The following is a 13,875-nucleotide window of genomic DNA, read 5'->3' as shown; positions in this document are numbered from 1 at the left end:
ACCCAGCAGGAGCGGGCAGCAAGCACAGGGAACCCAGCTTCAGCACCAGGGACGTTTCTAGCCCTCCTCCCCTCAGGCTACTTGGGAAGCTGTTCGCACAGAGTGTCTCCCATCCACAGGCAGCTCTGCTTTTCCCTTTTTCCCCCTCCTGCCTCTTCCTCCTCTCCACCAGCATCTCCCAGGCCGCTGGCAGTGAGAGGAATACAAAGATGAATGAGATAAAATACAGCTCTGGGCCTCAAAGAATTTGCGTTTTATGCACAGGTGTTGAGTAATACTGTCATAGGTCAACAAACGTTTGTGTAGATGGGTTACCTGCGATGTGCCCAAGTTCCGTGCCAGATGTGGAGTTAGGAAGATGGGCCGCAGTGACTCATCGGTGAAGAGCTGGGGCTCACAGTCCGGCAGGAGGAGCGGACCTGGGTGCAATGGCGGCGCAGTGCGGTCGGCGCCACCGGAGGCATGCAGCGGAGTTTGGGGGGGGCGGGTTGGTGAACACAGTCCAGCATTTCTTCTCCCACAGGCTTCTTAGAGCTTCCAGACGAGACAGGTGTTGGTAGGTGTATGAGTGCAAGGAAGGGTGCTGAATTACCTGAATTTGGAAGTTTATAATTCCTCAAATCTGCGTTTATCAGAACAAGTCTATAATCTGTCTTTTTGGGTGGAGTATGGCCATCCCTGCCTTTTGATTTAAGGAAGCCAGTTGACTCTTGTTGAACTCTGACAATGTGACAGACACTCTGCTGGGTGTTGTCACATGTATCGCTGTGTGAGTTTCCTATGGCTACTGTAACAAATTGCCGCAAACTTAGTGGCTTAAAAAAAACAGATATGTCATCTCACAGTTCTGTAGGTTAGAAGTCTGACTCGAGTCTCATCAGGCCAACAGGTGTCATCAGGGCTGTGTTCCTTACTCTAGACTATGGGGGAGAATCGCTTGCAAGCTCGTTCAGATTGTTGGCCAAATGTAGTTCCCGGCAGTTAGGTCCCTGTTTCCTTGCTGGCTATCAGCTGGGGGCCACCCTCAGCTCCTAGAGGCTGCTTTCTGGTCCTTGCACATAACCCCCGATCCCAGAACTGGCAAGGACCATTGAATCCTGCTCCCGTTCTCTGACTTGCCCTTCTGCTGCATCTCCTACCTGGGGAAAGGTCTTGCTATTAAGGGCCTGTGCAGTTAGACCCACTTAGATAACCCAGGACAATCTCCCTGTCTGAGGTCTGTCGCAGGGTCCCTTTGCCATGTAATGCAGCCTCCTCACAGGTCCCAGGGATTGGGGCATGGACCTCTTTGGGGGCCGTTCTGCCTTCCACAGTTACCCAATCCACTTATGACAACATCTGATGAAGTTATTGTTACCCTCAGTTAACAAATAAATAAAGTAAGGCACCAAAATTTTAAACACATTGGCAGGACCGTTAAGATCTCTATGAAATGACCAAAGCTGTTCTTCTGACTCGCTCTGGAGCTGACGGCAAGACTTCCAGCAGCAAGACCAGTCGGTTAGAGGCAGAGCTCAATTTTGTGTTTTGGAGTATTTAAATGGTCCTCTCTGATTACAGAAGTTTTGCCAGGAAGTCGTTAGGGTAATTCCACTATTAGAAAAAACACCCATGTGGAGAATTTGGGACCTTCCCTTTCCAAGGTTTGTATGAAGGACCCTTTCTTCACGGGGTGAAGAGTGCATGGTTCCATGTCCGTTTCTAGAATGGAAACAGCTGAGTCAACCCAACAGGGACTCGCATTCCTGAGCTTGAGAGAATCTGTTTCAAGGCTAAAGCAAAGCCCAGTAAACAAAGTTTGTACCTTCCCTGGTGTTAGGAATGAGGTGACCTGTGGTCACGGAGACAGCTGGTGATGGTCACCAGGTCCTGAAGGCCAGGCGTGACCTCATTTGATCGTGGAGGCGTTTTAAATAGTTGTTCATTAGGATTTTTTTCCTTTACAATAAATGACAAGTTCTGATTTGAAATAAACTTCCTGAAAGAAACCAGAATCTCTGATCCTAAGGCTTTTAACCCGGCCTTCAGGAATTTATGAACTGCCTGAAACCCTGTGCGAAAGTTCTGCGTCTGTGCCTCTGCGTGTGTTTACTGCGGCAAGGATTTATGGCTTTCCGTTCGTTTTGGGGTTGGATTCCAGAAAGTTTAAGAACACACTGCTTTATATGATATTCTTGCTGGTCAAGTATCAGATTTTGTTTAAAAATTAAATACCCGTTTTTAAGAAAGTTATACAGGCGCATAGTTTTAAGAGTCAAAAGTTCTACAAAGCTTAGAACAAAAAACCAGCAATTACCTACCCCACCCTTCTCCACCCTGATTCCTGCTCCCCGGAGGCCACCCCTTGTCATGTTTTAGCTATTTCTTCCAGATTTTGTGTGTGAGAGACAGCCTACTAGGAAGAAGATGGTTTGGGTCCCTTATCCTGTGCCCTCCCCCACCGCCCGCTTTCTCCCTGTGCTCTCAGGATACTTACGTTAAAGGTTTTGGTTAAATATTCAGCAGTACTTAGGACGATTATGGAAATATGATTCACAGCTGAGATATTTAGTTATTTTGATTACATTTCCTTTCTTTCATAGTTTTTTCTTTTTCCTTGAGTTGATAATTGCCCTGCGTTGTTTTGCTTGGTTTTCTTTATATCTGTCCTCTGGTTGGCACCCCTCACCCCCCATTACATTCACACACATCAGGGAATCATCCATTTCATCCTTTTATTAGGATAATTCTTCCCCCACTTCTCGTTCTGCCTGCTTTCCTCTAAATTGGTTGCTTTCTAGGCCGGCTCCCATCTTCCTCTTAGATCGTCCGTTTCACCCTGAGAGTTCCTTTCGCCTCTTTCCTGGGTAAGATGCCTCCTTTTTAACTTTTTTTCTCTTTGGTTGAGCATGTTCACCAGTAGCTTTCTAAGAAATAATTATTTTGCGATCTTGTATAATGTTTGAATATTTTACTCTCATTTAATTGATAGTTTGGCTAAGTATGGAACTCTGGATTAGAAAGCACTTTCCTGCAGAATTTTGAAGACACTGCTCAGTTACTTCAAACTTCGAATGTGACGGTCGGTCAATGTGTCCAAAGCTACTCCTTGTGTGCGACCTGCGTTTTCCTCTACTTAATGTTTTAGGCTCTTCTTGCTTGCCTGGGGTTCGGAAAGTTTGTGCTGGTGGTCCATGATGTGGGTCTTGTTTTCGTTCATTGTTCTGGGCACTTGGTGGGCCTGTTCCCTCTGTAGACGCCTGTCCTCTGTTCTGAGCAGGAGTTCTCCTAAATGTCTTCTGTTTGCTTCTATTTCATTCCTTTGTCTTTTTGTTTTCCTTTTTGGGAGATTTCTTCAACTTTTTCTCTAAACCCTACTTTGAATTTTTTATTGCTGTAATTTTTTTAAATTTCAAGAACTCCTTTATAGTTCCTGAAAATATATTTTTTCAAATGCCATCCTTTCTTGTTTCAAAGATGTGGTCAGATGTGGTTTTATTGCGCTCCCTATCTTGGAGGAAAGGTTTATTTATTTACTTATTTTTTTGCTGAGGAAGATGCACTCTGAGCTAACATCCGTGCCAGTCTTCCTCTATTTTGTATGTGGGTCACTGCCACAGCATGGCCACCTGCATGTGGTGTAGGTCCGCACCTGGGAACCAAACCCGGGCCACGAAAGCAGAGCACACTGAACTTAACCACTGGGCCACGGGGCCAGCCCCCAGGAAAGGTTTATTTTTTAATGGCTTTTTGGCTTGACTATCTAATAAAGCCTGAAGTATCTGATAGTGCCTTCATGACACCACTAATGTGAAAGGAAAATTACCTTTCAACCCATGATCCGTTCTCTAGTATAGAAAAAAAGACAACTTTCCGTCTTTGTGGGTATCAGAAGATAGCCTTTGTGTGTCCTGAACACCTCTGTTTAGAACATTTCTTTTCCATCCATAGTCACGTTGTAGCTAAATTTCGCCCTCTCCTTTGCACACTGAAGCTTGTCCGTCCGGCGTTCTGGGCGGTGCTGCCGTCGGCCAGTTCAGAGTTTGGAAATTCTTCCTTTGCCAGCACGCTCGTAGGTGATGGTGCTGTGCAGTGTTGCTGGAGGCAGGAGCATTGAGAAAGCTCCTTTTTTGGGTCATTTTTTAATCATAAAAATGGTTAAGAAAGGAAATAGAAGTGGTGATGATGACGGATTCTTGTTCTGGACGTTAGATAATGGGTGACAAACCCCGGGTATTTTTAAGCCCCGTGGGTGGAGCTAGGTGTGGGGGCTGACCTCCTGTGTGGAACTTGCTGTCAGAAGTGGTTTGTAGGGGCTGGCCCCGTGGCCGAGTGGTTAAGTTTGTGCGCTCTGCTGCAGGCGGCCCAGGGTTTCGCTGGTTTGAATCCTGGGTGCGGACATGGCACTGCTCATCAAACCATGCTGAGGCAGTGTCCCACATGCCACAACTAGAAGGACCCACAACAAAGAACATACAACTATGTATCGGGGGCCTTTGGGGAGAAAAAGGAAAAAAAATAAAATCTTTAAAAAAAGAAGTGGTTTGTAGAAAGGGCTTCCTGGGTGCAGGACACAGTGCCTCCTAGGGGCTGTTTGACGAGATTTGCAACAGGTGTCTCAAGAGGAAAGAGGGAGACGTGAAAATCGTTCTGGAGCCGTACATTTGAATGACTTTTGAAACCTGTAGAGGGTTTTCTCAAACCTTCACAGCATACGTTTCTTTGTTACTTTAACGCTCAGATGTGGAGACACAGGGAAAGTGACGAGCAGGGTGAATCTGGAGGACACGTGGCATGATGTTTTCCTTCAAGTCCCCTCCTCCCACTTAATTCATATTTGCGTATTGGGATGTCGGAAGTTACTTGAGATTTTTCTCCCGATGGGTTAATTACTTGAATTTCCTGTTCTTGAAGAATGATCCTCTGGCTTGGTTTCTTCAGGCTGCTATAACGGAAGACCATAGCCTGGGTGGCTCATAAACAACAGAAATGTATTTCTCTCAGCTCTGGAGGCTAGAAGTCTGGGATCAGGCACTGGCAGGGTCAGTGGGCCTCTCCCTGGTTCAAGGATGGCTGTCTTCTTGCTGTGTCCTCACATGGTGGAAGGGACAAGGGAGTCCTCAGGGGTCTCTCATAAGGGCACTGATCCCATTTATGGGGGTTTCACCCTCAGGACCTAGTCACCTCCCAAAGGCCCCACCTCCTCGTACTGTCACATCGGGGACTAGGTTTCAACATGTGTGTTTTGAGGGGACGCAAACATTCAGTCTGTGGGACCCTTTAAGAAGTTCAGATGTGCTGTGTCTTTATGATAAGGGAGACTAAACGGTTCGAAAAGAAGACGATAGTGTGAATGTTAAAGTCTCAGAGTTTTCTGTCACACCACCGTCACCGTCATCATCGGCACTGCTTGTCGAGGGCCGAGTACTTGCCGTGTCCCAGGCGCTGTGCCAGACACTTTCCGTCTCTCTCTCTTTTGATCGTTTCAGCAACTCCGTGGAGTTGGTAATGTCCCCATTTTGCAGGTGACAGAATGAGATGAAAGACTCCTGGTGACGATAGTTAATAATACTGTATTGTGTATTTGAAAGTTGCTAAGAGAGTAGATCCTCAAAGTTCCCATGACAAGAAAAACACTTTGTGTCTAGATGTGGTGATGGATGTTGACTAGACTCATTGTGGTGATCGTGTCACAGTGTGTACATGCATCAAATCATTACGTACTAGAAATATGTTGTATGTCAATTATGTCTCAATTTTAAAAAGTGAGATGGAGAAACATTGCGTAACTTCTCAAGATCACATAGTGAGAGGAATTCAAACCCTACCTGCAAAGCCTGAGCTGCTAGGTGACTAGCCTGCTGCGTGGCCTCTTTATTTGTTAGAACTTTCTGGTGTCTTGATGCCCAAGAACTGCTTTGATGGGGCTTTCCACGGCACAGCTGCGAACAGGGCCAGCAATCCTGATGGGCAGCGCAGTCGCTGCTCCAGCTGTTGACCTGCGGGGTGCTCCTTGTAGTGCTGGCCGGTCTTCAGTGTCTGTCCCCTCCTGCCTGCACGCACGCCTTCGTTCAGTAGTTGTCCAGGGCCTCATCTGCACGTGTGGAGGAGTCCCAGCCCGGGGGGTGCTGAGGGCACACGCAGTGAGGGAGGCGGGTGTGGATGCTGTTGACTGTGTAGGCTTTGACAGGTGCCATTAGGGAGGCCTGAACACAATGCATCAGGACTTCAGAGGGAGAGTGTGCTTCTGAAAGAGAGCGGGGAGGCACCCTGGAGGTGGTGGCTCTGGGCCGGCCTCTGGAGGAGGAGTTGCATTTCCACGTGGACTTGGGCTGCCGAGGCTCTCTCGGCTCTCAGAGGATCCCAGCCAGCCCGTCTCCCTGGGACGGCTTTGCCTGAATTCTCTTTATTTTTCAGTGCTGTGCCATGAGTTGTCGTCAAGGAGTCCTCTGTCTGTCATTCATGTCTGCAAGTCCTGTGTCTGGTCATCGGTGTCTGGCAGATGGAGCATCCTGGGCTGTGAGTGAAGAGCCGTGTCTGTGGCTCGTGGGGCTTGGTCAGGCGTGGTGCAGAGAAGCGGTACCCGGTGGTGCCTGCATGGCTCCGGCTGCGCGCGCGGGCTGGAGGGTGGGAAGAGGCTGGGCACAGAGTGGGGGACTTTGCGCCTGGACAGACACGCAGAGTCCTTAGTCCGGTCCCTGCATGAAATAACCTCCCAGAACAAAAGGGCTTTTACTGACTCCCACCCCGCCTCCTCCTGGGGACTGAACCATCCTTCGTGCCACAGTGGAAGGCATTTCTCAAGCCTCTGAAATACTGGTGGTCCACCAGCTGTCCATCGAGCCTTCGGGGGAGCAGCCCAGTGTGCTGCCAGAGACGCAGGGCCTGCCAGACCTGGACTGGCCTTCTGGCTCTGCCGCTCTGCTTTAGCACTGTGGAATCCTGGGCGAGTCATTTAACTTCCTCTGCGTTTCTTATATAAAATGGGAAATATTATACCTGTTTTGTAAAGGTAAACAGGTGACCAAGAGAATAAAAGAAGTGCTCTGTGTGTCAGGCTTACAGTGAGCACTGCGTGAAAGCACACTGGTTGGCGTGATTGATGGTAACACGGCTTTTACTTGGGGAGAAGCTGGTGAAGTTGTCACCTAGCCTGGCTGCTTGTGCTGGAAGCGGATCGAAGAGCGTAGGAGTGGTGGCTCGAGGGGCGCTCTGCGGAGGGAAGGGGCGGGATTTGTTATTACCGAGTAGGTGGAATTTGGGTCATTTGTTTATAACCAGATGCCACTTTATCTCAGGACTCTCTGAGTCATGTAAAAGAGAGCTCGGGTGACTGTGCTGGAGTGGGATGGGTGGCAGTTTAAATTCAGCTAAAGCTGCTGGTTGAAAGTACGTTGATATTATGTGGAAGCCTTGGACCGTGAAGCAGAACCGAACCCAGATTCTGGCTCTGTAACTTGAAGTGTGATGTAGTATATAAAGGCAGGGAGGTGTAACTTAAAAATCTTTACTGTTATCGTAAGGAAAGGATTGAGGTGTCTGCATTGGTTTGTATGTTATAGTTCATTTAAAATGCTCCTGAAGGAGGGGCCGGCCCAGTGGTGCAGTGTTTAGGTGTGCACATTCCGCTTCTCGGCGGCCTGGGGTTCACCGGTTTGGGTCCCGGGTGCGGACGTGGCACCGCTTGGCAAAGCCATGCTGTGGCAGGCGTCCCACATATAAATTAGAGAAAGATGGCCACAGATGTTAGTGCAGAGCCAGGCTTCCTCAGAAAAAAGAGGCATTGGCAGCAGTTAGCTCAGGGCTAATCTTCCTCAAAAGAAAAAAAAAATGATCCTGAAGAATTTAGACTGGAAGACAACCTTTGGTGTTTGCTGAGGAAGATTGGCCCTGAGCTAACATCTGTGCCAATCTTCCTCTGCTTTGTATGTGTGTCACTACCACAGCTTGGCTGCTGACAAGTAGTGTTGGTCTGTGCCCAGGAACCGACCCCGGGCCACCAAAGCAGAGCATGCTGAACTTAACCCCTAGGCCACAGGCTGGCCCTGGAAGAAGACTTCGATTTCTGTAATTTCTGTGACTTTACCTTCCTGGAACAAGTGCATGATTTGAAGGTTTTTGAGTCTCATTGTCCAGCTACCTGTTTTGGAGCAAATTTATATATACATGCTTATTTAAATATTTTGCATGATTTAGAAATGTAAGTGTAGAGCAAAAGCTGAAGGTCGCCTCTCCTTCTCTAGAGGGAACCATTGTTAGTAGTTAAGCATGTGGTCTGGACGTTTTTTGTGCATCCTACATATAATTCGCCTGTACGTATATATTTAATAATATCTAACATTTATACATTTAGTCAACACATTTATTGAACTCCCCCTTTGTGCCAAATCATTTTGTTTGTAGAGCAGTTCTATTATTGTGGCCATTTTACAGTGAGCTAACTGAGGAACAGAGAGGTTGGGGGCCTTGTCCAACATCGCACAGCCAGTAAATATTGCAGTTAGGGTAGGAGCCCAGGCAGTCTAGCCCCAGAGCTCTTAGCACTTATTCTGGATTGCGTATCGAAACCTCATGACTGCCTTGCAAACCAAGCCTCCAACAAGAGTTCACTTGATATTTGTCAGAATAGTATACATGAGGTTTCCTTAAACCTAAATCTTGGACTTGTTGGTGGCCAGGCCCTCTTGAGGGCTGAATGGAGAGAGCGACTCTCCCGGCTGATCTAGCTACTTGGAATGGAAGTAGGAGAGAATAACTTTGTCGGGAAAAAAGGCCAAGATGCCTGGGCTTGCTCTAACTCTGAGGGAAGAGGCCCTACAGCTGCCTGTGACGAGGCCACCTGCATGGGGGGGGAGAAGGAAGGGCTTTACCTGTGCTGGGTGACGTAGGCTGCAAAAATGAAACGCTGGACCGTCCGCGTGCTGGAGGGCTGCCCGCTCCCTTCCGCTCTCCTGGAGTAATCGTGTTGGAGCGTTCCCCCCTGGGGGCTGCCGGTGCAGCGTCTGACCCAGCCAGGGTGGGGCAGGTGTGTGTCTGACCCTGTCTGGATGCAGGTCACACAATCACAGCCAGCCCAAATGTTCCCATACAGCTCTTTTTTTTGGACCAAAGTTCAGTTTGACTCATAGGTACCTTTTCTGCTTATAACAGTGCTACACATTAAAGTCATGTTTTTGGTGGTGAAGAGGATTTAAGAGTGAGGTAATGCGGCACATCTCAGTCTGCTGAAAACAGAAGTGTGGGGTGGTGTAGAAAAGCGACTTCCTGATTATGGGTCATTTAATGTGCGAGTGAGAAGCCACCCCTAGCTGAGTTGAAAAGTGGAAACAGATCTTGTCAGTCTGGATGCCGTGGCATCTCATGTGGATCAGAGGTGCCCGGGTGCCGGCCATCAGCCTTTTCCCCAGCGCCGTCGTCTCCCTGGAGGAGGGGCCAGGAGGAAGGGTCTCACAGCTGTTGAGCACCCCGTGTTGGTTGGCTGCTTTCCATGTACCATCCTGGAGTAAATATTGTTATTGAAGATGAAGAGGGGGCTTAGAGAGATGGAGAAGGTTGCTCAAGGTCACTCACTTGTGAGTGAAAACATGAAATGCGCGATGAACCCTGGGGTTTGACTCCAAGCCCTTGATCTCTCCTTCATCCTCGGTTACTTCCCTGGACGATGGGGGGAGACTGAGAACCCAGATGAGCGGGGCTTTGTGGACGAGGCCTCGGGGACACGGGGCTCTCTCCACATGTGGAATCTGCTGCGCTGGGCTTCTGAATTACAGACGGACCTTCAGGAGAGCAGGCCCTGGTTTAGGACTTTTCTTTGTGGAAATAGACAGACCCCCCCCCCCCCCCGCCCCCCCAACCCCAGAAGGCAGAGACTGTTGACTCGGCACTGCTGGAGCAGGGCCTCGGCCACTGTCTCCTGCGTTTGGCAGAGACTCAGAGGCGGACAGAAGAGTGGGTGTACTTCAAAGAGGAGGAAAGGGGGCTCAGGGGGCCCCTGACGGGGGCTGGGGGCCAGGAGGGGGCGTCCCAGGTGACTGTGAGGGGGCAGGTTTGGCTCTGTCGGGTTGATGGCCAGTTGGAAGCAGGGACAAACATTAGGGATGCTGTTAGTTACTGATCAAGCCCTGGCCTGTTGGTACACGCTGTTCCACGACACCCCCTGTTGCCCACACAGTACAGGTGGACATCCTTTCATGATGATACATCCAGATCTAATAGACGCCTTTGCCCTTGCACTGCTGGGTACTGATGGTACCAGGTACTGGTATAGTGCTGTAGGTGCTGGTACCGCTAACGATTACTGACATTTCCTGAGCATTTGCCGAGTGCCAGGTTCTGTGTGCTAAAGCTCCTCGGGTAAATTGGTCTTAGGATTTTTCTCAACCCTATGGGTGAATTCTGTTAGTCTAGCATTTTGCAATGATAGCTGCTGGCTCAAGCTCATGGCATCATTTCCAAGAGAGAGAACACATTTAAAATAATTAAGGTAATTTACATTCACTCATTTCAGGAAATATTTATCGAATGCATTCTGTGTTGGGTGCTGCCCTGGAAGCTGTTCCTGAAACCATGTTTGGAATGGGGTAAAGGGCCGTGGTCCACAGGCCCTGGGCCCCGCTTGTGCAGGGAGGGAGGGGCCCCGTGGGGGAAGGGGACGCAGTGAGGAGGTCGTTGGACAGTCCTTGCCATATCCATTTAGCCACATCTGGCCCTCGGTCCAGTTCTTGTACGTACACTTTTAAGAGTTATTTGGTTTTGATTTTTATTATGGCTCCCCTGAGACTGAGCGACCGTTATTTCAAATCGCCTGAGTCATGGCCTCGAAGGTCGGTGCTAACGCCCCTCCAGTTGGCGTGCTGTCACCTCACAGCTTCTCTGGGAGGGCAGTCACCCAGGGGCTAGAGGGCTTTGCCTACAAGCCGCTAAGTGGGTTTCTCTTCGTAAGTGGATTTGATGCTGGTGACGGTGGAGACTTTCCTGCTGTCTCCCACTTGGAAGAAAAATGTTCACTCGTCTTTGGGGGTTGTTGAGGGCCTCTGGGACCAGAGCAGGGCCCAGCAGTTTGTCGGTTGATACACATGTTATGCAAGTGCAGTCAGAAAGCTTTGTGAAATGTGGAAGAAATAGCCCAGAGTGCAGTGGAGCTGAGGCAAGAGGTCGTCCGTCGCTGGGTTATAAATGTCTGCGGTCCGCAGACTTGTACACAACGGCATTGGGTTTCTGCTATATGCTTTCTCTGCTATTTTGGCTAGGTTTATTTGGGTGTCTCCTGTACAGAAGGCATGACATCAGCTTTTGCCACCAAGTATTTATAGCAGCTGGTACCTCCTATGTGGGTCCCTTTTTGTGCTGTGGTTTCTTTAAGGAAATTGTAGCTCTCCTACCCAAAGCAGGCCACCCGTTCAAGGTGTTAGGGTCTCAGAACACCTTGGGAGACAGTGTTCCGAGTAGAGGAAACCAGCTGAGAGGAAGCTCCGTCTCCGTTTGGTGGTGTCTGGTGACTGCCCAGAGAAGGCCCACCCAGCGCTGTCCACTGTCCTGGTATTTGTGATGCGCTAAACCCTTCTCCCTCCTCTTTCTGCTACAGATGGTCTGGTTACAAAATGGGCTCTTAACTCCTGGAGGTGAGGAAGCTGAGCTTGGGTTGCAGGGCCACACTGTAGCCAGCCTTTCACAACTTTGTTATTGACCCTAGACTTTTATCTGAACTAAGCTGTCCTGCCTTCAGTGAATGCGAACCATTTGAATGTTTAAATTTCAGCCTTGCATTTTACAATACAGAGAAGTAACACTTTAGGTTAGCTTTAGATACAAACATCGATTATCCAATTGCAGGGTTTTACAATGTGTCGACAAAAATAATCCATAACCAATCTATAAATGAAAATTGGGGTGAGTTTATTCTGAGCTAAAATGTGAGGACCTTGGCCCGGGGCCTTCCTTCCCGAAGGAAGAAAGGGCGCCAAAGAAGTGGGGTGCACAGAGTGGTTATATACCCCCAAACAGGATGTTTCACATAGGATTGAAATGTCCTTTTACAATAGTCGCGAGACTGCTCTGTCGGCACAGCGAGTGATGGACACAGCAGGTAATCGGCTGTCTCGGTGAACAGCAGGGTGGCAGGTCTGTTGTCTCGAGCTGGGTGGTCACAGGTGAGCTGGGTGGTCAAAGGTGAGCACAGCAATCAGTTCCTAGCCTAAGGAAAGATGCTAATCTCTAAGGAAATGCCAATATGGGGGAAGTTGCACCTTTTTCTTAAGGCCATTTGTTCTTGCCTTAGGAAATGTTTAAAGCAGATATACAAGGCATGCTCAATGGCCACGTCAGGCCCTTTTGGGAAAAAAAGCAAAGTCAGGCCGAATTAGGTTTACACCAAATGGCTTCCTCATGTACTCCAATATATCCTATTTCTTGCTATTTCTGTTTGTCAAATGATAACCTTTTTTACCACAATAAATGGGAAATAAAACCCTAGTTGACAGACACACGTGCCAATTGTTTTTCTTATTATGCATTTTTAGTTGTTCAGGCTCTATTTGTGATACTCATGTAAACAGTATCTGATATCATAGGTAGAAATCAGAATTTTAAGGTAAGAATATTTATAGCTAGGTTTTTCAAACTTTCAAACTGGACGTTTTTACATTGTCTGGTTTATAATTGGAATTAAAGATTCACAAAACAATGCTTGCCTTTAAGATGGGTGGTGTACTAGCGTATTTTTCATTCCATTAAAAAATGGAGCTGGTTTCCTGGAGCAATTAGACATCCGTAAGCAAAACAATGAAACCTTGACCTAAAATCTCACACCTCGTATAAAAATTAGCTCAAAATGGATCACAGACTTAAATGTAAAATGTGAAACTATAAAACTTTGAGAAGAAAACAGGAAATCTTCCAGATTTAAGGGTAAGCAAAGAGTTCTTTCTTAGGCTCCACACTGAAAGCATACTCTGTAAAAGGAAAAACTGATCAATTGGACTTTATCAAAATTAAAAACTTTTGCTTTCCTAAAGACTCTGTTAAGAGGATGAAAAGATAAGCTACAGGCAGGGAGAAAATATTTACAAGCCACGTATATGATAAAGGACCAGTATCTAGAATATATAAAAAACTCACACAGTGAAATAGTAATTCAACACTAAAACAAACAATCCAATTAGAAAATGGGCAGAAGACATGAAGATGTGTTTCATCAAAGAGGATGTTCAGATGGCAGATAAGCAGGTGAAACGATGTTCAACGTCATGAGCCATCAGGGAGATGCAAATTAAACCCCCAATGAGGGATCACTGCACACCTATGAGAATGGCTGACATGAAAAATAGGGACACCGTTGATGAGGATTATTTTGGGCTGGTTACTTTTGAAAACTGCAGACAGGAAAGAGGCTCTGAAAAGTGGAATTTACTGGCCCTTTGATGAGAGACCTTTGCATCTGTGGAGGAAGTCTCCATCTGTGGGTGTCTCCCTCCGCACCAGGAGGAAGGGGCTGACCTTATCTCTGGAAACTCTTGATGGGGAGACAAGGATTAAGTCTGCATAGTGACCTCACTCTTGTTCACTGTGCTTGTCTGGTGGCCTCATGCAACTGACCCCCCACATCCTCGTTTGTCTTTAGTTGAAGATAATATTTAAGGTGGTGGCTTCAGCCATTTACTTTATCTACTCTGATTCTTATCTAAAGTTATAGGACCATCCAATAACCAGACCCCACCTGCACTGATACCATTTTAATGACTTTTTTTTTTACATATTCTTTCCTTTGTCTTGTAAAGAGATAACTCACATACCTATGCCTTAAATTTAGCCCAACCCTCAACCCATGTTTGCAGCTCTTCACTGCCCGCAGGTCCTGTCCCATGCCTGCAGCTCTTCACTGCCCAGGGGTCCTGTCCC

The 13,875-nt window shown here is 47.7% G+C and overlaps 1 protein-coding gene across 2 annotated transcripts in view; it reads left to right on the top strand.

Moving 5' to 3' along the window:
• The window catches only part of AFAP1 (actin filament associated protein 1), a 157,739-nt gene that overhangs the window by 4,843 nt on the left and 139,021 nt on the right, over positions 1 to 13,875 (top strand). The window contains exon 2 of one of the 2 annotated variants that reach the window (XM_046656237.1): positions 6,397 to 6,498. The exons of the other annotated variant lie outside the window; for it this stretch is intronic. The gene's annotated coding sequence lies outside the window, so the exon portion shown is untranslated. The remainder of the gene's footprint in view (positions 1 to 6,396; positions 6,499 to 13,875) is intronic. 2 annotated transcript variants of the gene reach the window in all.

The sequence above is a fragment of the Equus quagga genome, chromosome 3 (assembly GCF_021613505.1).
Source record: "Equus quagga isolate Etosha38 chromosome 3, UCLA_HA_Equagga_1.0, whole genome shotgun sequence".
In the NCBI taxonomy this organism is placed as follows: domain Eukaryota; kingdom Metazoa; phylum Chordata; class Mammalia; order Perissodactyla; family Equidae; genus Equus; species Equus quagga.
This window is presented reverse-complemented; position numbering and strand designations above follow the sequence as displayed.